Genomic DNA, 25,679 nt, shown 5'->3' with positions numbered 1-25,679 from the left:
TAACCTATTTTAAGTGTCTTTGAAGTAACTATAGGATAACATTCCCCTTTGTCTGGCATTTAGGAATCTCTACGATCTGGTCACTCTATTTTTTCCTGTGTCATACAACCCATGATGTCTCAATAGCTTATGATACCAAAATAAGGTAATATTGATAGAGCTAAAGTTTGTCAGGTCAAATGTTCCTTCCTACAGCTACCCAAAATAAGCCCTTAGGCTTCTTCTGAGATTCCCTTCCTCATATAGAAAACCTCAAGGTTTTCTTTTTTTCTGATTAGGGGTTGATATCACATATAATAAAAAGCCATTATTAAGAACCTGAGTTTGTACAGATCAGTTCTACTAAAATCCCTGCTTCCCTCACTTAATTATGATGTGAATTATGCATACGTATTCTTATATTATTTCTCCTATATGATGGATGGTATAATTAAAGTAATATAGGCAGCATCTTGTTGTGTTTTTGGTATATAATAAGTATACAATATCTTTAGTTGCATCTTCTTATACTTCAAAGTGGAGTACAAGCCATTTATTTTCCATTAACCCTTTTCTGTACACTTAGATTTTCCATACTTATTTAAAATGATATTTTCTTTAATTTCTTCTTTGATAAAAATTGTTTATGTAGATATGTATTTATATATATTTCTATAGATTTCTTATATATATTATACATAATATATATCTAATATATATATTCCTTATATTTAGTTTCCAAAGCCCTTTTATTCTTATGTTACTTTTCATAACATTGTAGCATCCTAGGTTTGTGTTACAGATGCAGAATTATAATAGCTTCTCTAAGAGTATTATTTATAGATTTTTAATAAAAAATGCCTTACAATATTTGTGTTATATATTTTCTTATAGCTTTGTTTTTCCATTTATGTACTGTGTTTCTGTTCTCTGTATTTCCAATTAGAGGTCCTGTTCAAATGTCTGATCATCATGAGCTATCCACTCATTTTTAAGAATGAGACATAGGAAAGCACGTTGGTCAATCTGCGTGCATGTATAGGGCTTGTTGATTAGTGGATTTAATTGAAAAGTTTTCAAAAGCTGGGATGCTTGGGTAGCTCAGTTGGTTAAGTGAGTGACTTCGGCTCAGGTCATGATCTCATGGTTCATGGGTTCCAGCCCCGCATCAGGCTCTGTGCTGAACATTTACTTGGAGCCTGCTTTGGATTCTGTGTCTCCTTCTCTCTCTGTCCCTCTCCCGCTTGTGCTCTGTCACACTTTGTCTCTTAAAAATAAATAAATTTAAAACAAAAATTTTAAAAAAAAAGGAAAAGTGTTTTCATTTGGAAATTTCTTAAAACTTTATTATTTCTTTATAGACTGGTTAGTTTTCACAGGAAGTAATTGCAGCCTCCTATCTTGAAAATATAATCCTGGCTGCCAGGTTTCTTGGAGAAGGAAGAGCAAAGGAAACCAGTACAATATATAGAATTATTTTTTTAATGAGATAAAATTTATATATAAGAAAATGCACAGATTTTACATGTAGAGTCCAATGACTCTCATAAAAAGTTAAGATATCTGTAACCTCTCCCTCAAATACAGAATTTATTCATCACCCTAGAAAGTTCTCTGTCGTCCCTGGCTCATCGGTTGCCTCTGCACAGAGGTGACTTCCCTTCTGATTTCTATTTACCTGAACACTATAAGCTTAGCTTTCTTTTTTCTTCAGCTCATCAATTTAGTTGCCACTTGTCTCTCTGCTTTCTAGGTTTCAAAATTGTTTTACTGCCACATCTTATCCTGTTCTCTTTCTTTGTTAAGTTTCTCTTTAAATGCTTATTTTAGTGCCATTTCTGTGAGAATTTAGAAGGAAACAGAAGTAACCATGATTAACCTTATATTTCAAATACACTTTTCAAAGTAATGTCATAATTTGTCTCACCATATTTATTTAGTTATTGAGCCATTATTCTCATATTTAATTATACAAATGAGTTAAATCTCTTACCGTTCTAATATTGCCATTGCTCTTTTGAGAAACTGAGTGGATATTTTGGGCTTTTTTATAGTACTACTTTTACCACTCTAATCCTTTTGTGTCAGCCACAAATAATTATCTTTAACGTTGTTCTATCACCATAATCTTTGTTTACAGCATTAAATAACTTTTTTGCAGATTGTTTTACTTCCATTATTATTCACATCTATTAATACTGTGCCATATAAAGAGTTATTTATTGGTGTAAGTACAAGATCCCTCTGAAGATAGCTCTTGGCTGACCTTGAATATATTACTGAATGATAAAGTGGGTTGTGACATGTCAACACATTTATTTTCCTAGTATGACCATATGTTCTCAATCTTTATAAACCAAACTAGTAAAGATATTAATATTTTATAGCCATGCAAAATATATCACCAAAACAAATTGATAAATTGATTATAATTTCTTTCATAGTAAGAACTATGTGATTTATCTATCACCTTAAGTATATAGAGATAGATATGTGATATTCTATAAATGGTTAAATTATTATGGCTTTAGGTTTCATCTTCATAATAAATATTCATGGTCTTGCTTCATAGATTAACAAACTGTGGCTTATGGAGATCGTAATTGCTCTAAGTTCATAAAATTATTTACTGACAGTCAAGATTATATCCCAGTCCTTATGGTTGATCCGGGGATTTCTTTTGAATTGCCTACTTTACCAAATGGCTGCCTACATAGGCAGAGAACAGAATTAGGGGGGAAAAAAGAATGGTCATCCAGCAGAACACTGGCAATATTCCCTGAGCATCTCACAGGGAGGACTTACATATTTATAGGTGCTTGTATCTCTCAGTGACTCTGAGACTCAAGTCCAAAAATTAACATAGTAATTCTTCTAAATATAGGGGAATGTTGTGATTTTGTCATAATCAGGAAGCTTTACTGTAACTGACTAAGGAGTAGGGGTTTCCTGCTTCAGAATCAAGGCCCTGAGTTGCACAGGTCTTAGTCTTTATACTTCAGTGATTACCTAGCTTTGCCCCCTTCCCCTGTTCTGATTAACATATCCAATGAAATGTGGTGCATTGAATCAGGCATTTCAAGAATACAGATTATCTTAATGAAGTATAAAAAAAATCTTGGTGGGACAAATTTCCAGAGATCAATAATGTTCTTAGTGAAGTTAACAGAGCTACCGCAAGGTCACCTGCAGGGGCACCAAAAAGAAACTCTGAACAAGACACAGCACTCCCTAGAGATTGGTCTTATCATAGGCTGTCTTGACTCTGTGTTCAGTTGTTCAGAATAAGTCAACAGTGAAGAATACGAGAGCAGTCAACTTAGTACTACCTACCAATGCCTGATACCAATAAAGTAAAAGTCACAATATTAACCCTCACAAGTCTGGCTGATTTGAACTCTGCCTTCTTGCTATTTGACTCTTCCTTGTTTCTCCATCCTCAAAGAAAGCCTTTAATCTAGCTAATAACAGTTTTTTCCCATAGACTCTAAGTGCAAAGAAGCCAACTAAGCCTGCCATTAGGCTGGTGAACGGAAGAAAAAGGCATGCAATATGTGTAAGTGAATATTTTACAATATTGGTTATAAGTCTATAAATTAGAAATAAGTATCCAAAAAAAGTCACTAAAGCCATATAATAAAGTATTATCCAGCTATTATAGAGATGATCTAGAATTAAATTCTCAGGACCCTAACATATAATTGACAAATGAATCATGTTACTTTATGGAATGTAGAATACTATCTATATCTAATTTGTGTGTGTATGTAAGTATATTTGCAAACAGAGATAATGGAAGGATTATGTCCAATATATTACAAGTAATTGTTTTGGTCAAATTTAGGTTGATAGTCACTTTTCTTCATTATTCCATTATTGATTTTCAAAAATCAAATAGAATATGTATATAAGTCATATAAATACCAAATATGAAGTAACTTTCTTATTTTTCACATGGGTTGCTTCAGTAACACTGGTGGTATTCAAAGACTCTATCTTGCCACTTTGTAAGTACAATTTTTTTTTCTAGTAGATTTCATGCGCAATCCAGGAATGAAGCTCAAAACTGAAAGTCATTTAGGATTGACAGTACCTAAATGAAACAAAGAAAAAAATATCTCCCACACTTAGTCATTTTATATTGAGTTATTGAGTTACCTATATGTAGTTACTAGAGTTATTTATATACAATTGTTGACAATTTTAAATGTAGCACTTTGTAGACAGAGTCCTGGGTAAAACTATTTCAAAGCAGGTAGGTGGAGAATCATCACCCAACTCTATCCTGGTGTCTTGATCACTGGGCCTAGATTTGCTTTTGCTTTATCATGTATAGAACATAATTTGAATGTTTGACTCTTACAGTTGGAAGCACTTTAGTCCAGTGCAGTGAAACAAGACATCAAATGGTTCCAAGCCAGCTAAGAATTGGTATGTGAGAAAGAAATAGCTTTGCAGAGTCTTATATTAATTGCTACAATATGATTTAGAACTAGCACCATTTTGCTAGACTTAAACAAGATTATTTAAAGCAAATTACCCTGAATAATCACTGATAGTATTCCCATAGAATTTGGATTTTGTTTGCTACTGCAGGTGCACATGAAGATACCTAGTTGTACATTGTTTCAGCTTTTGGATCTGTCCTTACGAGCTAAACAATAGAAAATCAGTTTCTTGATTCCAAAACTCCAACAGGTGCATCCACCTATAAATCAAAAGCCCAAGTCAAAAATAGTTGTACCACTGATATCCTCACAGCTCTGTAGACAATCTCTGAAGTATTTACACTATGGTGTGTTGAATCTTCTGAGTGACCCATTGAACAAAATACATGCAAATTATAAAGTTACATTTCACCAATGAAACCAATGCCTATAAGACTTAGCTGTTTCCTTCAGGACGTGTTTCCTCACATAGTTTTGTTTTCCTTCTAGTGTAGCCTTTTAATATTAGTGGGAACTTTCAATATTGAAAGTGTGCCTAAGAAAAAAGTCTATTCAGGGGCAAATTTCTTACTTTCAATAGGATTTCTTGCATTGGAAGGAAATGCAAGTTATAATAGAAGCCAGCATTTGCCAAATATTTATCAAATTTCTACTCTATGCCAGGCTCTCTGCCAGGCCCTAGGGAAAAATAGCACAATGGACAGGGTGCCTGCTATGATGACACTTTGATCCACATGAAATATAGTTGCTTTTAGGTGTTAACAGGACATTACTTTGAAAAGAACACACTTCAAGGTAGGCTGACAGGATACCCTTTTTCTACCACTTACTAATGAGTGCACATGGGAGCGTAGCTATACTTAGCTTCACTTTCCTCATTTATGAAATGTGGACAATGATAGTTCTTGTCTCAAAGGGTTGTTCAGCAAATGAAATGAGTTAATACATACCAAGTGCTTAGAATAGTCAAAGCACATGCTAAAAATTCAATTAATGTTGGCTGTTTTTTAAAGCTGAAACTTCATTTGTGTTATTTAGGCAATCAAGGACGGTTTGCAAATATTCCCCCTCAAGATTCTGTGGATAGAGATAGAGATGGTTCTTATTGGAAGTTGCACAGGCTAGTTATCTGGTCCTTTACACTACAAAACCTTGAGTCTTTAATATTCATTTCTGATTCATTGCTTACTCAGCTGTTAACTTTCTTCAAGTGATTATTTTTTTTCTCAAGTGATTATTTTAAAGGTGCATTTTCTGAACTTATGACTGACCATGTCCTTCCGCTACCTTTCCATATAGAAGACAATTGTAGTGACTATACAGATCTTGGGGATGACTGTGGCAGCTGCTGTTGGAGCCTGCTCAGATCCCTTCAGCACTTAGATTTCATTCAGTGCACAATACCTAGGCTTCCCATTGCTAGTATTTGCATCTCTTTCCATGAGTTCTTTCTTTAGCTGGCAGATCTCACCTTGCTTACTTTGCCTGTATAGCAGTGAGTGGGAAATGAAATTAATACTGCTCAGAGGCAATGCTCCACCAATGAGGAAATTCTCATTTCCTTGAGAATAGGATGACTCTTCATTACATGTTTTGTACTATTTCTCAGTTTCCTAGAAGGATAAGTTGCAATTACCCCTGGAGAAGACTTGCACCCAATTTCTTTCCTGTCTTACTTTTGTATTCCCTTTCGATATTTCTTGGTATCATCTCCTAGTAAATTATGCAAATTTTTTTTCTGAGTTGCTATTTAGAAGAATCTAATTTTAAGACCATTCATTTACTCTGAAAACTCTATAAACCTTGTCCATTTTCTTGTGGAATCTAGAGTTGCACAGAGTCTTCAATATTCATTGCTACTTATCATTTGTCCTTTATCCTCATAATTCCAAAAGTTGTCAGCATGTTTATAGATATGGGTCTTTTTTCCTTTTATATTTTCTGAAAGTTTTTAAATTTTAATCTGTATATTCAGATTTGTAGCTATCGCTAAGAGTTTTCCTCTATTAAGCATTTATTATTATTTCTGTTCTAGTTGTTCTGGTCTCATTTTCAGAAATATCTATAATTCTGGCACATATTATCCTCTAGTTCTAATATTCTCAGTCTAGTTATCTCTGACATTCAGAAATTTTTCTCCCTGCATGTAAGGAGAGTTTGCTTATCTTTCATGTAATTGATTTCATTTCCTAGTATAAGTTATGTTGTTTTCACAACTTCCAGATAATTTTGTTTTCACTTACCCTGCAATTATTTTCATTATCACTCTTTTTATCACAAGGCAAAGTCCTTTATTTCTACTACTCAAGATGCGTATCTGCTCTTGTTACCTAGAGATCATGACATTTAGCATCTTACTAAGGTGAACTTATTTTCTCCAAACTTTTGAAATACTTTCAGGTTTCTGTTAGAAACTCCCTTGGTCTACAGTATCAGTTTCCAGTATCTCATATAGTATTTCTTTGGAAATACAAGAGAAAGCTATCCTGAGTATGTAGTTTGTCACATGCTGATTTGTGAATTGCCATTTTCCCTCTCTTTCTGCCTTTATACTGGTGAAATTCCTCTTCAGTTCTACACTTCAATAGTCTAAAGATAGGCCCAGCTCTTAGTTTCATTTCTAGAGGCTGGCTTTTATCTGTTAGTGCTTACCTGGCCTGAGATGAAAACTTAACAGGATTCCATTGTTTATCTCTCTGATATTCAAAACATATGGAATACATGAACACAATTCTTACGTGTATGTATATGCATTGCATATGTATTTCCTGTCTTATTTGAAAAAATTATTTATGATAACTCAGTCCCAATATAGCAGGTGTCGCTCTGTGTCCAATCCTGTTTATAGCACTTTAGTTTGGTAACACACATGTATACCACACATGTATAAAATATACCTCTTCAGGCAGCCTTCTTTCTCTATAGTTTTTCTTATCCTTTTCATTCTTTTTTTTCCCCCCTTGAAAGTTGCAATGCCTGAATCTGTGTAGGTACAGGTGAACAAATGGGCTCTTAGATCTACTACTCAAAGGCAGTTATACCGTAAAAGGATTTCTACTCATTTTTCTAATTTCTTCATCAGAGGTCAAATGTTTATACTAGCTATTTTGTATTAGCATAATAAAATGGTAGGCGAGTGGGCAATTATAATTTTTATTTCAGGTATATTACTCTTTATGATAGAAATTATATGTATATTTTTGAAATATTAATTGTGTTATGATATTATTTTGTCTTCTTTCATCTCTTTGTAACGCTTCAATTAGTAGAAATTTCATGATACTGCATTAGGGGATGCCAACCACTTTAAACTGGAAGTTGGAAACTTTAGCTTTCTAAAGAAAAAAGGTAGGAAAACTGATGGCCTGAAGTCAGAAACAAACGAGTTTAAATCTGGACTCAAACACTAACATCCCTGTTAATGTGACCAAATTCAACTCCCTGAGCCTCAAATTCCTCACATAAAATGTGAATAATAATATTTACTACACAAAACTGTTGAGATGGTTAGATGAGATAGTATTTTGTAAAGTGCTTAGCACAGTGTCTAACACAAAAGCACTGGATAAGCATGCTACCATTCAGCCCTGAAGCTGTCTGCCTGTGAGAGAACTTATTTTGGATGGCATCAGTGTACCTCATATTTAACCTATTCTAAACCAAATCTATTATCAACTGCCATGTCTGCAACCCATTTCTCTTCCAGAGTTCCTTTCTGTGTGTGTATTCAGTAAAACCCCCAAGAAACTAGTGAAATGACCTGTCACACCTTGTCTGTACTATCCCATCAATGTTATATCAAACTACACAAGGGATATAAAATGTCATTCAAATTGTGTGGTCTCTCTGAAGCTTCATTTTCCTATCTTCAAGAAAGAGGGAAAGTCCAGGTGATTTTTGATGTCATTTTCACCTTAAAATGTCTGTGCTTTCAAATAAAAATGAGGTGCACCTAAAGATTATTGCTTTCAGTTTTGGTGGGGAAAAAAGGAATAAACCCAGCAGGTTAGTTATATCCTTAGAAATATCCTAGATAACCTTTTTTGTTTTTTGGCATTTTGCTTTTACTGTAAAGTTTATTTGATACTGGATCAAATGCTACATTATATTGTTAACATTTTCATATATTAAAACCACTTGTTCCTAATTAGATTATAAGTCCCATCATCTGTAAGATCCTGACTTCTATTCATTTTTTTTTTTTTTTGCCAGCAGAGTCCTATAGTCATAGAAAGCTCTCAGTAAATATTTATAGAATTAATGGACTAAATTTGTAAAATTAAAAATCTCTGCAGGCAGAGATGTATCTTAGATTATTTTATTATACAAATCTTTTTGTAGACATATGGTTTTGTTTATCTTAGAATATCTGGGAGCAGAATTGTTAGATCATTATTGGTTCATTATAAGTAATTGGGAAAACTTTTTTCAAAGCTGTTGTAGCATTTACACTTGCACAAAACAGTATGAGAGTTGCATTTTTTCCATCTCTTCGTCAACATTTGATGTTGTTAGTCTTTTAATTTTAAGAAACCCTAGCATGTGTGCAGTGGCATCTTAATGTCATATGTTCAAGTCTTTGCCTATTTTTAAAGTTTATTTATGTATTTTGAGAGAGAGTGCACATGCAAGTGGGGGAGGGGCAGAGAGAGAGGGAGAGAAATAATTCCAAGCAGGCTCCGTGCTGTCAGCACAGATCCCCATGGGTCTCAAGTTTACCAGCTGTGATATCATGACCTGAGCCAAAATCAAGAGTTGGTCTGTTAACTGCCTGAGCTACCCAGGTGCCCATTTTCTATTTGTTATTGAACTGTTGGTCTTTTTATTACAGAATTGTGAGGGTTTCTTTATATATTCTGGGTACAAATCCTTGGTGAGATATATTTATTAATATTTTCTCTGTCTGAAGCTTTCTTGTTAATTTTCTCAGTGGCATCTTTTGATGAGCAGAAGAGTTTTAAATTTTTACATTTTTTTCTTTTATGATTGTTGCTTTTTATAATCTAAGATATCTGTATTTTACCTCCCAATAATGAACATTTTCTTCTAGAAGCTTTTGCTGAGATGTCTGATCCAATACATACCATTAATTTTTGTATTTAATTGAGATATGGATTAAGGTTCATATTTTTCCTATGCAGGTATCCAATTGTTCCATTACCACTTACTGAAAATATAGTTCTTTCCCCACTGAATTGCTTTGGTGACTTAATTGAAGATCAGTTAATTATATAAGTATGGACTAACTCATTCAAGTATTTTCTTCCTTAACAGATTGTTTTGGTTTGAAGAGTATTCACTATTGACTTAAATGTGCAACACAGAATAACTACTTTTATATTAAACTTGAAAGTTACCCTTTGTGGATTAAATACACTTTCTTAATAAAGAAGTGTTTACATTTTAAAAGACTTCTTAGGGGCTCCTGGGTGGCTTATCCGTTAAGCGTCCGACTTTGGCTCTGGTCGTGATCTCACAGTTCGTGGATTCGAGCCCTGCGTCGTGCTCTCTGCTGACAGCTCAGAGCCTGGAGCCTACTTCGGATTCTGTGTCTCCCTCTCTTTCTGGTCCTCCACCACTCTTACTCCCCCACTCTCTCTAAAAAAATAAACATTAAAATTTTTTTTAAAAAGCCTTCTTATATTTGCATAAGGCTACATGAGAGATAATATAATAGGCAAATACGGTGGAAAGAAATAGCAAGAGATACAAGTGAGCCATAAGATTCCATGGTCAAAGTAGTTAGATAAAGTGACATAGAAAGCGAAAGATATAGACTATGCTATATCAAAGAACATGGAAGGTAATTTAAAATTTTGGTAAAGAAAAATAAATCTTAGGTTCTTTGAAATATGCCCACTCCCAAAAATTTTGTGTTTTATGTTGTAGTTTTTAAATTGAATTCAGTTTGTCAGAGTGACAAATGAGCACAAAATGCTAGTCATGATAAAAGAAAGTCATGTAAGCCCCAGTTTACTGTTACACTTTTGCAGTTTATTGTTTCAGCCACCAAAAATAGAGAATTCTTTTCCCTCAGACATGAATATATGGAAATCACTTTTTTTTTTTCAAGGCACTTTTTCACTTACTTGGACACTTAGTCTTTTATTTGAAGGAACACTACCTATGAATTTGGATTTTATTGGAAATTTAAGGTTGCACTGGTTTTGATAAAAGTCTACTTGGGGCACCCGGGTGGCTCAGTTGGTTAAACTTCTGACTTCGGCTCAGTTCATGATCTCACAGTTCATGAGTTCAAGCTCCGCGGCAGACTCTGTGCTGACAGCTCAGAGCCTGGAGCTTGCTTTGGATTCTATGTCTCCCTCTCTCTCTGCCCCTCTCCCACTCACTTTCTTTCTCTCTCTCTCTGTGTCTCAAAACTAAATCAACGTTAAAAAATTCATGGATATTTTCAAATATACACAAAGGTAATGGGAATAGTACAACATCCCCATATAGCAATCACTTCCATCAAGATTTACTATATTTCCTTCACTTAAGCCTTTTTTTTTTCTTTTCTTTGCTAAAAAAGTTTAAAAGAAATTATAGACAGCATATTACCTTTATGTCTTTTTGTCCCTGAAAAAGTAGTGCAGAAAATCAGAGTGTCAGTCCTTTACATTGCAGGGTCATTCTAAATATAATTCTTAAAACTCTAAAATAATATTCTTCTAATTTTTTTGCACCAATTTTAGTAGTAGACATACATGAAAAACTTTTTAAATATCTTAATGAAGAAGGAAAGAAAGCTTTGAATTAAATGAGAGAACAAGAATAGCTCCATAAAAATTTGTATCTTTAGGAAGTTGGACAGATGATAAGAATTTACTCATTTCTAATGGCATAGAATAACCACAAAAGCCAGTATCTCCTGGAAAGCAGTAGAAGCCAGGGAAAAAAAGGTAGACGGTAATCCCACATGTATGTATCACCATTGGTTTAAACTCCAGTGGGGCTGAGGATCAGGGCAGGGATCCTTAATGCTGGTAATGAGTAAAGTCCTCATTAAGTTGTGGTTAAAAGCCACCCACAGATCACCATTCTTTCTCATTTGACAAACAGGTGTTGGTTTTAGACTTTTTTTAAGTTTATTTTTAAATGAAGAGACCTGATGCTATGGTTAGAAAAAATAGAAAATGTTCCCCATATCTAGATTTAATAATTCCCCATAACACTAGGAATTTTCAGAGCCAAGAATCTTGCCTCTCCCTACAGTCCATTTGTAAGATAGCTTTCCATAAATAAATCACAAAAATCCTAAAATAAGACCATCAAATACATCAGTTAATAATGTGCCTATAAAAAACAAACACATCTTTTCAGGCCTGTGTTTTATGTTTTATAGATCATAAAGTCAGTTCCTTCTCCTGAGATGAAGTGAAAAATTAATGTCATAAAGTACCTAACTATGCTGAATTTTATCCTACAGGAAAAAATAGGACTTCACTATTTTATTTTTATTTTGTACTAAATTGAAATTCAGCTTTAAAAATATTTCTGCTACTTTATAGTAGCATGCCATTATATATGAATCATTGAACTCCTACAACTGCATGTATAAAAAACAGTTAACATTAGTGAAATCAACTACCTCTTTAGGAATAAACGGAAGTCATTCCTGAAATGATATATTTAACAATGACGGAATAGACATTTGTCTCAAAAAGGCAAATTCATTAGTAATAATTATGCATACAATATTAAAGATTTTATTTACTATTAAAAATACTATTTTTGACAAATGTTAAGGAAATACAAAAAATGATTGGCACAGAGAAAAATGAGGATCTAAATTGATAAGCAACCCCAGGAGATATCCAACTTCTTTTACAAAAGCTCTCTATCAGACAAAAATAGCTATTTTTTAAGAAGGTAATTTTTCTCCAAAAAGATCAACAAAATAGATGCTTCATTTAAGCATTCATTAACTGTAGTCAGTTTTCCATTAATTTAATTTGTATCTACAGAGTGTGTGGAAGAAATAGATGGAAAATGACAAACTGACTGACAGCACTACATGCCTGCTTATCTGCAGTCCATAATATACAGCAGATTCATGAAGCATGTGTAGAACATGGCACACGACAACAAATCTCTGGACAAGAGAATGGGTCATTTATACAGCTGATTTTTCAGTATCCCATAATGAATTACTGTTAATTAGACTTTAAATTCTTTTTAATATTTATTTATTTTTGAGAGAGAGAGAGAGCACGAGCGGGGAGGGACAGAGAGGGAGACACAGAATCTAAAGCAAGCTCCAGGCTCTGAGCTGTCAGCACAGAGTCCGCTGAGGGGCTCGAACTCATGAACTGTGAGATCATGACCTGAGCTGAAGTCAGAAGTTTAACCACCTGAGCCACCCGGGTGCCCCAAGCAGACTTCTATCAAAACCAGTGCAACTTTAAATTTTTAATAAAATCCAAATTCATAGATAGTGTCCCTTCAAATAAAAGATTAACCGTCCAAGTAAGTGGAAAAGTGCCTTGCAGGCACAGCCAGGGTTAAGAGCCAGGAGGCTTGATTTCCAGTCTGTAGCTTTATGCAGGGTACTCACCATTACTTTGAAATCAATTGATAATCATTTCCTGTGGAGACAGGAAATATATTCAGCAAAAGGATACTTTAATATGCAGCTTACTATCAAAAGGAATGGAATTAAACTTCAATAACATAAAGCCTTTCTAACATTTTATATGTGTGGACTAATAACAGTACAAAAAACTTCCAGTTGTAATTCTAATCTTGAACATGGATGTTAAATGAATTTGGAGCATCTGGATTAAACTTAAATTCTTTATTTCAGAAGAAATTTCTTTCCTTACAAAATTTTATACCAATCTATACTCCCACAAGCAATATAAGAAAGTTCTACTTGTTCCACATTTAGGTCAATACTTAGTATTGTTTGTCTATTTAAAATAATTTAATCATTCTACCAGGTATGGGTGTGTGTTGGTATCTCATTAAGATTTTCAACTTGCATTTCCTGATAACTAATGATATTGAGCATCTTTTCATATAGCTTTTGATTATTCATTTAGTTTATTTTATGAAATGTCTATACAAATATTTTTGCTAATTTTTAGCAAAGATAGTTTTTTGTTAATATTGAGTTGTTCTTTGTGTATTTTAAATTCACTTAATTTTATCTTATATATCACTTATTCTTTGGTCTGTTTTGTTCATCCTTATGGTCAGTACATCCAGTCAGTTTTGCATCTCAGTTATAGCATTTTTTTATTTCACCCTGACTAATTTTTAGGTCTTTTATCTCTGCAAGTAAGGATCTTTTTGGTTTCCTCCATGTTTTTCTTAAGCCCAGCTATTATCTTTATGATTGTTAATTTAAATTTAGACATATTACTCATGTCTATTTTGATTAGCTTCCTGGCCATGACCTCTTATTGTTCTTTCTTTTGGGATGGATTCCTCTGTCTTGGCATTTTATCAGAACTTTGTCTTTTGTGTGTTAGGAAAGCCTGTGCCCAGTCCTATTTCCTCTAGAGCTGAAGGTTTGTAGCACTCTGTGATCAGTAGACCTGGTGCATGAGGCAGGTTTTGTGCTGTTCCTCTAAGGGAGAGGTCTGCTGCTGCTCTGGCTCTTCATCACACTTGCCCTATTAAAAAAGGCACCTGCAGCACACAGTGGGTTAGGGCTTGGTATAAGCAGTTCAAGCCTTCACTACATGTGCTGTGCCACTTTCAGAAGTCTGTGTTGATGGGAGGGGTGAAAAATGGTGTTGGTCCACTTTTCTCCCCCGAGTGGGGGGTTTACACCTAGGGCTGTTCAGAAAGCCCTTACAGAAGAGTGAACAAATCTCCCATCTTGTGTCCCAGGCTTCCATCAGATCCCAGCCTTCACCTGTCTGTGTCCCTGCAGTTCATCCACCAAGCACTGCACCCAGTGCAGTGCTCCTGTGTTTCATCTCAGGTGCACAGTTGGGTTTCACAACTCCAGATTTTAGGGACTTGGTGCAGGCCTGAAACATGCTGATCCTCTTGGGGAAGGTCTTGCCATGCTGTGGCTGGTACTGATTTGGCCCAGAAAAGCATTTGCATGACTGCTCAGCGGCTTGTATTTTATAGTAAAGCATAGGAAAATGCTGGCAGCCAGATTAACTGCCATGAGCAGGTATCTCTGCTCATATGCTAATGAACAAGACAGTGCAATAGCTCCTGCCTGGCTCTTCTGTCCCCTGGGAGATAATACCGCCTCTCTCAAATGCACTACAATAAGAGGAATTGTCTATCCTAGCATGACCCAGAGGATCCTCAGAGCACGCTGTCCACTCTGGACCTCTGCCCACCTTCTCCACAAGAATACAGCCGCTCCCACCTCCTCAACCCTAGCAATGGCATGGACTTCTAAAACCTTAGTCTTTGAGCTTCACTCCCTGTAAAAATCAACCCCTCTGATTTTCCCAGTGAATGATTTTAGGGAAGTGTTTTTCTTTATAATTCCTTGCATGCTGTTCTCTCTCTGTGTTAATCTCTGTCTCTCTCTCTGTCTCTGTCTCTCTCTCTGTCTCTCTTTCTAATCTTGGTGACCAAGTATCCCTCCCCTCCACAGAACCCATGATTGTTTTCTCTGCCAAATCACATAACCACACTTCCTACCTTCTACCATATGACCTCTTTTCTTCCTCTATTTATGCAGTTTCTTTTCTTAGTCCTCAGATAAATTTCCTGGGTGTTCAGAATGACTTGATGATTATATAGATGTGTTTGAGGGAGGAAGCAAGCATAAGGTTCTCTTACTACTCTGCCATCTTAACCCCAATACTCTTAATATATACAAAATTAAAAGCAAGCCAATAACTTTTTTTAGTAGGTAATTGTCTCTAAATTCAAGTTACAATTTTCCTATTATCAAGTAAATCCTTTAATTTGTTTTTCTTGACCACTTATTATTTCAAATATTATAAAATCTAGTCCATTAGGCTAATGACAGTTGCAAGCCAAGGTACTTTTGCTTTGAATGGTCAAGTCATTTTTAGCAGTTTTTTCCTGTTTATTTTGCATTGATGGTAAAGCATCCATACCAATACTGAGATTTCAGTAATTATTAAGTCTCTTTTTCTTTTTTTAACAGCATTACTAATTTCAAGAAGACTTTAAAACTGCCTATATCTAAATTATGTTATTTTATCTTCTTAATCTAATCAGGTAAAGAAATGAGAAAGAAAAATGTCAGATTTGTCCACTTCCTCAATCTGCTTAAAAGATTACATATCTCTTCTCTCTGCAATTATTTATTTAAAAGAGAAACAGGGGCGCCTGGGTGACTCAATCGGTTAAGCAGCCGACTTCAGGTCATAATCTGGCAGTCAGTAAGTTCGAGCCCTGCACCAGGCTCTTTGCTAACAGCTCAGAGCCTGAAGCCTGCTTCAGATTCTGTGTCTCCCTTCCTCTCTACACCTCTCTGCTTGCACTCTGTCTCTCTCTCTCTCAAAAATAAATAAACATTAAAAAAATTAAAAAGAGAAAGAGAACTATTAGCTTAACTATCAAGTTAGTAATGCATTCAATAGAAGCAAAAATAATTTATATAACCTCTTTATTTCTTGAGTAATCAACTTTGAGTAATTTTCTACAATGTTTTGAAGTTTTACCTCTTGGTCCTAATATTTCTCACCTTATATGGTACCCTGAATACGCTCTTGGAAAATACATTTATTTCAGAGTTTTGAGATGATAAATTTCACCCCACTTTTTATTTTAATTACTTTAGAAACAACTTCTTATTTCAACCTACACTAGGTAGTGTAGTCCTAGACATTTAGGTTCTCAGTATGTAGACTGCCTGGGTTAAAATCTCTGCCTCATAAATTAACTATGTCTCCTTGGGATACTTATTTGATTATTTTATACATAAAATTGGATAATAATATCTAATTCATAAAATAGTTGCTAAAATCAAAGGAGATTTTTTTTATAAAGAGAATATCACAGTGCCTAGAACAAAGGGCATAATGATTTCTACTTTACTGTATATCCTTGTATACAACTGACTCTTCAACAACATATAGGTTTGAACTGTGCAGATCCACTTAAAGACATTTTTTTTTTCTGCAAAAAGTTTTATTGTTTTCATTTTGTCCACAGCTTGGGAGAACTCCATGGTGGTTAAAAAGCTGCCTGGTGACTACAGGGAGAAGCCCTTCCACCATGGGGTTACCAGAGGGGGTCCCTCAAAAGCCACTGGGCTCCTCAGGCTCCTAGTTGTGCTGGAAGATGAGTCTTTCCAAAAAGTACTTGCCAGCCTAGCCTGGGGCCCAGCTTTCCACCATCAGTCAGGTGGTCACCCACCTTCTTGATGAGTTTGACCTCCTAACCTCAGAAGCAGACCTCTAAGAAGTCACAGAGATAGGAGTCTACACAGGCAAAACCCAGGGTATGCAAATCCAAAAGGGCCTGTTTCAGGTGCTTCTTCAGAACCATGGGGGCTTCCATGGCATGCACAGTTTTACCCCACTCATCTGGGTGGCTTATACACATCCTGGAAGAGGGCGCTTCTGCTCTGCTGGTTTTCAGGAGACGTTTGACACCCTCAGGCTTCTCCTCAGCCAACTTGTGGAAGAAGCAACCCACACCCTCTGGAGCTACATTGTAGTGGTTGTAATAGAAGCCAAGAGATAGCTGTAGGAGGCTAATAGATGCATATTGACCAGATGGTTTATGGTGGTCTCCACCTTGATGGACTAATTCTGATGAATCTGGGAGCTCATGGTTGATCAGCAATAAGGAACTAAACTCAAAAAATGTTGTTAGCTGTTCCCATAGGCAGAGGATGGCTGAGAATATGGTTCTCAAGGTTATGTCTAGAAAAGAGGTTGCAGGAAGTTTGGAGACTTGAAGAAGGGACATTGCTGGGTCTGTTCTGTCCAAATATGAAGCAACAGTCAGATCCATGGGACCACAGGGGGCACTGCCTAGGGGTGGAGTTTTTTTCCTGGACAATTCTGTAATTATATTTTGTCTTTCTTCTTATTTTTTTAATATTTGATTTTTTAGGTTACTTTATTTTAAGAATAGATTATATAACATATAACATACAAAATATATGTTAATTGACTGCTTATTTTATCAGTACAGCTTCCAGTCAACAGTAGGCTATTAGTTTTGGGACAGTCGAAAGTTACATTGTATTTTCCACTGCACAGAGAGGTCAGTGCCTTGGCCCCCATGTTGTTAAAAGGTCCAACTGTACTTTCCATATGCAAGTAGATTGACAACAGCTGTCACATGACACATCTTTTTATATTACAATGTATTATAAACAACTTACCATGAAAACAAACATTAATTTTAATGATGTACATTCCAAGTATTTAAGTTCATTTTTGAACATCAAGGTTACTTCAATGTAAAATTGAAATACTTCTAAATATAACTTTTAAAACAAATTATTATGACAAACACTTTATCATCCACCTGTGACATTAGTTAATCTGTATTTTAAAACAGCTAATGAGCTTACAAAAAAAAAAAAAGAAAAATGTCTGTTTTTTACTTATTTATGTTACTTACTAAAGGAGATTTTGTTGTTTTCAGCTTCCTGTTGCAAACCCTGAGCTAAATGTTAATAAGATCAGGCAATTCTTGATCCATTCTAGGACCTGATATTTGAATAACTGCATTAAAGAGAGGCATCAGCAATACTAAATAAACCTGATTATACTGAATAAGAGATAAATGATTAAAAGCCTATATGAGGCATTAATTTACTACAAAATAGTCACATAATGCCAATTGACTATTCTATTATTTCTCCCTTTGGGCAAAGTTATTTTGGATAGAATAAAATTGCACTGGAATAGTTAGCACAGATCACAGATAGAAGCACTATAATTCATCAAATAGCCTAGTTGGGCAGTCTTGTCAAAATAGGTTAGGGAATTTCTCATGATTGTAGCCAATGTTGCAATATTTTTAAAGATAGAAATCCATTATCACTTCTCTTCTGCCACCTGAAAAAAATCATCCCATAGAATTTGATTTCTTCCTGAGGTGACATGACACTGCTCAGAAGGCAATGAAACGTTCTTTTTTTAAAATATCAGCTATCGAATGGCAGACTCTAAACCTGAGTCATGTTTGGTTCCTTAAGTCTATTGTGTATTACTAAAGAAATAGGAAATTTAGAAAACTTTGATTCTCTTACATTTGGATATAATTTTGTTTTGATTATATAAGTAATAAAAACAAAATCTGCTGCAATTATATTATAAAAAATAAAACAAGTCCTACAAGTCTTAGTAAAAGGTATGTATGATACATGTAATTATATAGTTTTTACATATATATGTATTTATAGTTTTATATATAGGAAGGATGTAGGACTTTTTAGCTGGTATATCTAAAGCTAGTGAACTTAAGCCAATTGAAAGCCAATATAGTTATGGGGAGTACTCTTATCTAACAGGATATTGGTGAGTTTAAATTTGGTAATCAAATCTTATTTGGTAAATCAGTAAGAATTTTATATTTCAGTGTCATAAAACCATTCTAAGAAATAAACTGAGAATAGATTTGTTCTTTCTAATATAGAAATCCATTCAAGGATGACTCGATTTCTTACAGTTCTTCTAGAACTAGACTCCTAAAAATGAATTATGATGACACTCGTTTCCAAAATTGTACTTCTCTTTTCTAGAAGAAAGCCTCATGAAAAGCTTTTATCTAGTAAAAAAAAAAAAAAAATAGTGATTATTAATGGCAGAGACAAATCGCTGCATATTGACTATTCATAAGCAATCCATATGTCCCACATTCTTAGAGTTAGGTGGAACTTTGAAACTAATTCTGAGCAATGGGTGTGAGTGGAAGTAATAATTGTCACTTCCATAATGGAGCGATTAACAGCCAGTATATGATTCCCTAACTTATTACTGAAACGATTGGGCCATGGAAAACTACCAGACACTGGAATGACAACTTGCATCACTGAATGGTTGTGGAGAACACGTATTCCCTTAACAGTTCTCATTGGATAGGTCTTCTGGATTAGAAAGAATAAATCATTTGTTGTAATAAGCCACTGGGATTTCAGGATTGTTCTGTAACATGATCTGGACTATCCAAATTAATTTAGTGAATTAAGTAAACAAAAAATAATACTGATCAAGTTTCCCTGGTACTAAATATAGTTTTAAAATGGGAAACAAAATATTTTAATTATTAGTAGGATATGAACTCTATTGAAGAAAATGATGTATATTGTCACTCCATTTGCAAGAACTGAGCTGATACCACTCTTTGAGTCTTATGTATGAGTTAAGGTTTCCTCATCTGAGGTGATTTTACTGCCCTCAAAGCAGTAAGGCCACAAGGAAGCTTCTGTGGAAGAACAGATATATTTGTGAGTTAAGGGAAAAGGTTTGAAATTTTGTGTGACTACTGTGTAGTTCTTTTCCACTCTGTTTCTCAAATGAGGAGTAAATACTTACCTCATATGTGTCTAAATGTCGTTAGGATTGTTCAAATAGGGTGTTTTAGTTATGACCTCTCAGTACTGCCCTTAAAAGTAAAGAAAAAACTAAAATATGCAGTGGTTATGTCAGGAACTATATTTTTCATTGGTGAGAACTGTAACACTGGCAAGTGGACTTGTCAGCTTATAGAACACTAGAATGTGAAGGTATTATGTGAATATTTAGGAAACTAAGGCTTGATGCTTAAGGGCTGCTTGTGTTAGCTTTTGGGGAAATTGGGCTTATCCAACTCTGATGCATTATGTCATGTTTATCTTCAAATTTAATATTGATATTGTATTCACAGAAGCAGCTGATCCAAATTCACATTTATAAAATATGCATCTCTGGTCTTAAATCTCTTGATATGAAAATAGGCATTCTTTACATTACCAGTTTTCCTGGAAATTTCAGAAGCAATTGCCTACTTTTTTAAAAATATCATGATTAGTCTTTGACAAACCCTGTGCAAGAGAATGAACATACTACCTTTCTCCTGCACCGCTCCACACTTTTGTTTCATATTTCCCAGGGAAAAAAAAAAACAACAATGACTTTCTGGTACAACGGGGATTTGAATAATAATTTCCCATTTCTGTAGTCTACATATGAAACTCAGTTTTTTTTTTTATATCCGTAGTAGGAACTTAATATCAGTAACCTGTGAATTTATTAACATTGTTTTAACTGCGATGCCCATTGCATTATTTGGATTTCCTACTGACTTTAAATTTTCTTCTCTTGCCTTTTTTTTAAGCAATTGTAATGAGATGAGCAATAATCCTCCACTTGTCTCTTTATTTGATTGCATATTTCTACCTTTATACAATAAAAAGATAAATTATTAGAAGCTCTAATAATTCTTGAAATATAAGGATAATTAAAGGTAAAGTGAAGTCACACACACACACACACACGTGCACACATGCATGTCTCTGGACCATATTATATGGGTTAACATTCTTGCTGTCTCTTTTCCAGCTGAGTGGCCCTGGATGGGTAATATCACTTTCCTAAGAATTGACCTAATTAGATGTCACTCAAGGATTATCCAGTAGTGATAAACTCTAGGCACTGCCACTGCTCTTGTTGATATAGTGAACCCTTAACCCTCTGCTTCCACCACTCCACCCCCTCTCTTTTAACCCAGTCTAGGGAATGGAGAATTGGGGGTGTTTTCATAGACTTTGCCCCCACCCCCCTTCCCCCGCTGGGTGGTGTGGCTTTGAGCAACTGATTTTTGTTTAGAGGAATTTACCCATAGTTCTTCATCCATGTAGACCTATTTGTTAAAGAAGATAAGCCAAGCTTCTAGTTGAATTTCTTGTATACAGCTGCACTATTTTCCTACCCTCTTATTTTTTTTCTCTCCCTCTCTTTTAGTCCCTCACTCTTTCTTGCTTTCTAAATTTTTTCAGAGTATATCTAAATCTGTTTCTTAAAAATAGAGACATTAGGGGAGGAACTGGGTAGCACAGTTGGTTAAGCATCCAACTTTGGCTCAGGTCGTGATCTCACAGTTCATGAATTTGAGCCCCACATTGGGTTCACTGCTGTCAGTAGAAAGCCAGCTTTGCATCCTCTGTCTCCCTCTCTCTGCCCCTTCCCTTCTCTCTTGCTCTCTCAGAAATAACTAAACATTAAAAGAGAGAGAGGGAAAGAATAGTAAAAGGCTCAGAGAAAGACCTCTAATAAGGGTTGATTGGTGATTTGGCAGAAGTCACAGGATGTTTAAGGAATCTGATGCTTTTACCCAAAAATATTAGCAATACTCTTATACTGTGCCTCTCAAATTTATCTTTGTGTTCAGTGAGCGGTGAAGTTTGAATCAGGAAACCAAGTACAAGAAGGGGAGCTGGTAAGGACAGTAGTAGTGTTTGGAATTAGGGAATCAAGTACTTACATTCTGGTTCTTATGCCTGGACAGCAATCTAATGTGGTGGAATGCAAATGATTCTGCCTTAAAAAAAAACAATCTTTACATTTTATTGAAAAGGAAGGACTGCATACACTTAAGGGACATGTTTTTAGTTGTTACTATTTTATGAGGACAGGAAAATTCCAGGAATTAGGGAGAATCTTTCTTCACAGTTCTTCAATTCAGAATAAGATAATGATTAAAAATAATTCACAGCATTTTACATATGGACACAGTAGATCTCTTTACTGTCATCCACTCACATTATTAATAACCATCTTATTTCAGAATCCGTTTGATTCTTTAATCCTAGAAATCTTTATTTTCCCCATTGTCCACTCAAACAATGTAAAGTTCCCAAAATAGGTAAAATTTAATATAGCACATTATAATTTACATAAAAATATACAACAGGTCATTTAGGCACTTAAATAACCTTGAAAATTAGCTGACTAACCTAATTGTGACTCAGAAACACACAAAAAGTAAATGGCACCCTAGGTCTAGATTTTCTGAGTATAAATTTCATATCCTCTTCATAATAATGCTTGTTTTCAGTGATCCACACTTTTCTTCAAAAGATTTTTGCCTGAATTTACCATTTGTATTAGTGAACTTTTCATGCTTGGTCATTAATATATTTTTTTGGATCAGTGGTCTGTCATGCACATAGATAATTGCTCTGCACTTGTTTGCTTAGTTTGCTGTTGTTGCAGAATCCAAGCTATTCCTATCACAAGGCCTTCTTTGTAAGCCTTTGCTAGCCTGCAAACTTAAGTTGGTAAGAAGATAGACAAGAATAATGAGAATTAAAAGAATTTCTTTTGACCTATAATTCTAATAGTGAATACTTATCCTCTAGTTTTAAATATTTTGTTATGAACTATTTCAGATATACAAAAAGTACAGACAATACTATAATGAACACTATAATGAATGCACCTACCACCCAATTTTAAAAACACAACATTTGATTGTGTCTCCTTCAAATACAGTTTCTGTTGTTGTTGTTGTTGTTGTCGTTGTTGTTGTTGTCTGTGTGTTTTTGGGAGCATGAGCAGGGAGAGAGAGAATCCCAAACAGCCTCTGTGCTGAGAGCAGAGCTCAAATTCACAAACTGTGAGATCATGACGTGAGCCAAAATCAAGTCAGACACTCAACCAATTGAGCCATGCAGCACCACCAATACAGTTTTAAGCACAAAGTACTTCAGCAGTTTATGTATTCCATTGTAATCTCTTCCTTTCCCTTCATATTTTTAGGTAGCCAAAACCCTGAAGTTGGCATGTATATACAATAAGCTTTCTATATGTATATCTATAAATAATAAATAACTTCATATATTTTAGACAAATTATATTTTACTCTTTTGTTCTCTCTTTTCACAATTGCTTTGTTGAAATAATCCACACACCACAAATTCACCCTTGTAAAATGTATAGTTGGATGGTTTTCAGCATATCCACAAAGTTGAGCAGCCATTATAACTGTCTAATTTTAGGACATTTACATCACTCCAAAAAGAAATCTTACATTAATTAGAAATGACTCTTGATTTCTTCTAGCCCCTAGAAACACTAATTTCCTTTTTTATGTCTAATTATATGCCTATTCTGGGCATTTCATATAATGAAATCATGTAACTTGTTTCTGACTTATTTATCATATTTTCTTTCAAGGTTTGACAATGTTGCAGAGCTATCAACATTGTGTTCCTTTTTGTTAGTGAATAATATTCCATTGTTAAGATATGACACATTTTATTCACCCATTCTTCAGTAGATGGTCATTTGGGTTGTTTTGACTTTTGACTGTTATGAATAATGCTCTTATGGATATTCCTGCTAAGTTTTTTGTGAACACGTTCACTTCTCTTGAGTGTATAACTAGGAATGGAATTACAGGATTGTAGGGTAACTATGGATCGCAATTCAAAAACCTGCCAAACTGTTTTCTGAAGTGACCACACAATTTTACTATCCAAATAGCAGTGTATAAATGTTCAAACTTCCCCACATGTTAATAACACTTGTTATTGACTATTTTTAAAAGTTTTAATTTTGGCATTCCGGTGGGTTACAGTGGAATCTCATTGCAGTTTTGATTTTTATTTACCTCATGAAATTATTTTGAGCATCTTTTCATGTGCTTAATAGCCACTTGCATATCTTCTTTGGAAAAATATGTACCCAAATCCTTTTGCCCATTTTAAAATTCAGATATTTGACTTTTTTTATTGGGTTTATAAGTGTTCTTTATAAATTCTTGATACAAGTCTTTTACCAGATATGTAATATGCAAATATTTATCCCAGTGTTTGGTTCTGTTTTTCTTAATGGTGTCCTTTGAGGAACAAGAGTTTTTAATTTTCATGAAGTCCAACTTATTATTTTTGTCACTGTACTTTTTGTGCCATGTACAAGAATTGCCTATCTAAGGTCATAAAATTTACTCCCATATTTTCTTCTAAAGTTTCATAGTTTTAGCTCTTAAATTTAGGTTTATGATACATTTTGAGTTAATTTTTGTGTGGTATGGGTCCATCTTCATTCTTTTGCATATGGCTATCTAATTGTCCCAGAACTATTTCTTAAAAGGACTATTCTTTCTTCTTGAATTGTCTTGACACTTTTGTTAAAAAATTAAGGGCTCCTGGGTGGCTCAGTTGGTTAAGCGGCCAACTTCGGCCCAGGTTATGATCTGGCGGTCCGTGAGTTCGAGCCCCGCGTCGGGCTCTGTGCTGACAGCTCAGAGCCTGGAGCCTGTTTCAGATTCTGTGTCTCCCTCTCTCTGACCCTCCCCCGTTCATGCTTTGTTTCTCTCTGTCTCAAAAATAAATAAACGCTAAAAAAAAAAATTAAAAAAAAATTAGTTGGCCATAAATGTAAGGGTTTATTTTTAGGTTCTCAATTCTGTCCTATGATTTATCTGTCTTTATGCCGGTACTATACTGTTTTCATTACTGTAATTTCGTATTAATTTCTGAAGTCAGGAAGTGTGTGTCCTCATACTTTATTTTATTTTTATAGATTGTTTTTGCTTTTGGGGGTCTCTTGATATTTCATGTAAATTTTAGGATTAGCTTTCTAATTTCTGCAAAAAATCAAGTTGGGATTTCTATGGGGATTGTGTTGAATTTGTATCTTGAAACCTTATTGAATTCTTTCTTTGGTTAATTGTGTGTGTGTGCTTGTATTTTAAAATGCATGACTGTGAGAATTGCAAATTTATTCTAACATTAGCTTTTTGATAGAGTCATCAATTTTAAGTCTACATGAGCTATGGAGTTCATAGTTTAACCTTCATGCCAAAAGTCTTTGCTATAGGAAATTATAGGGTTTAATAGAAATTTAGAGATTGTATATAGTAAATTCTTGTGTGTGTGTGTGTGTGTGTGTGTGTGTAGTAACTTCTTAGAAACAATGTACTCTGTTTCTGATTTAGCAACAGAGGACCATTCAATCTATATTCTGTCATATTCTTTGATTTGTAAATTTAGTAGAATTTTTTAATGCCATGAATCAAACAATATGCTAAATGTATTTTATATACTGTAGCAATTAATCTTTACAATGACCTGAATTCAGTAGTTTCCTCTACATTTTATAAAGACAGGTTGAAATGTACATGACAAGTATCCAAGATTATACAACTAACCAGGGATAGAGCCAAGATTCAAATTTGGGTCTGCCTAACTACACGTATTTTGTTGTTAATATTTAGAAAGATCTGTGGTGACTGGGTGGCTCAGTAAGTTTAGTGGCTGACTCTTGGTTTCAGTTCAGGTCAGTATCTCACAGTTTGAGTTCAAAGCTCTGCTGTGAGCACAGAGCATGCTTGGGATTCTCTCTCTCTTTC

At 34.7% G+C, this 25,679-nt stretch overlaps 1 pseudogene; it reads right to left on the bottom strand.

The window, feature by feature from the left end:
• Window positions 1–16,648: 16,648 nt before the first annotated feature.
• On the bottom strand, window positions 16,649–17,158 carry LOC145715495 (ferritin light chain pseudogene; annotated as a pseudogene).
• Window positions 17,159–25,679: the final 8,521 nt, after the last annotated feature.

This window comes from Panthera onca, chromosome A1 (genome assembly GCF_046562875.1).
Source record: "Panthera onca isolate mPanOnc1 chromosome A1, mPanOnc1 haplotype 2, whole genome shotgun sequence".
NCBI classification, from domain to species: Eukaryota; Metazoa; Chordata; class Mammalia; order Carnivora; family Felidae; genus Panthera; species Panthera onca.
Note: the sequence above shows the minus strand (reverse complement) of the source record. Positions and strands in the feature narration are given on the sequence as shown.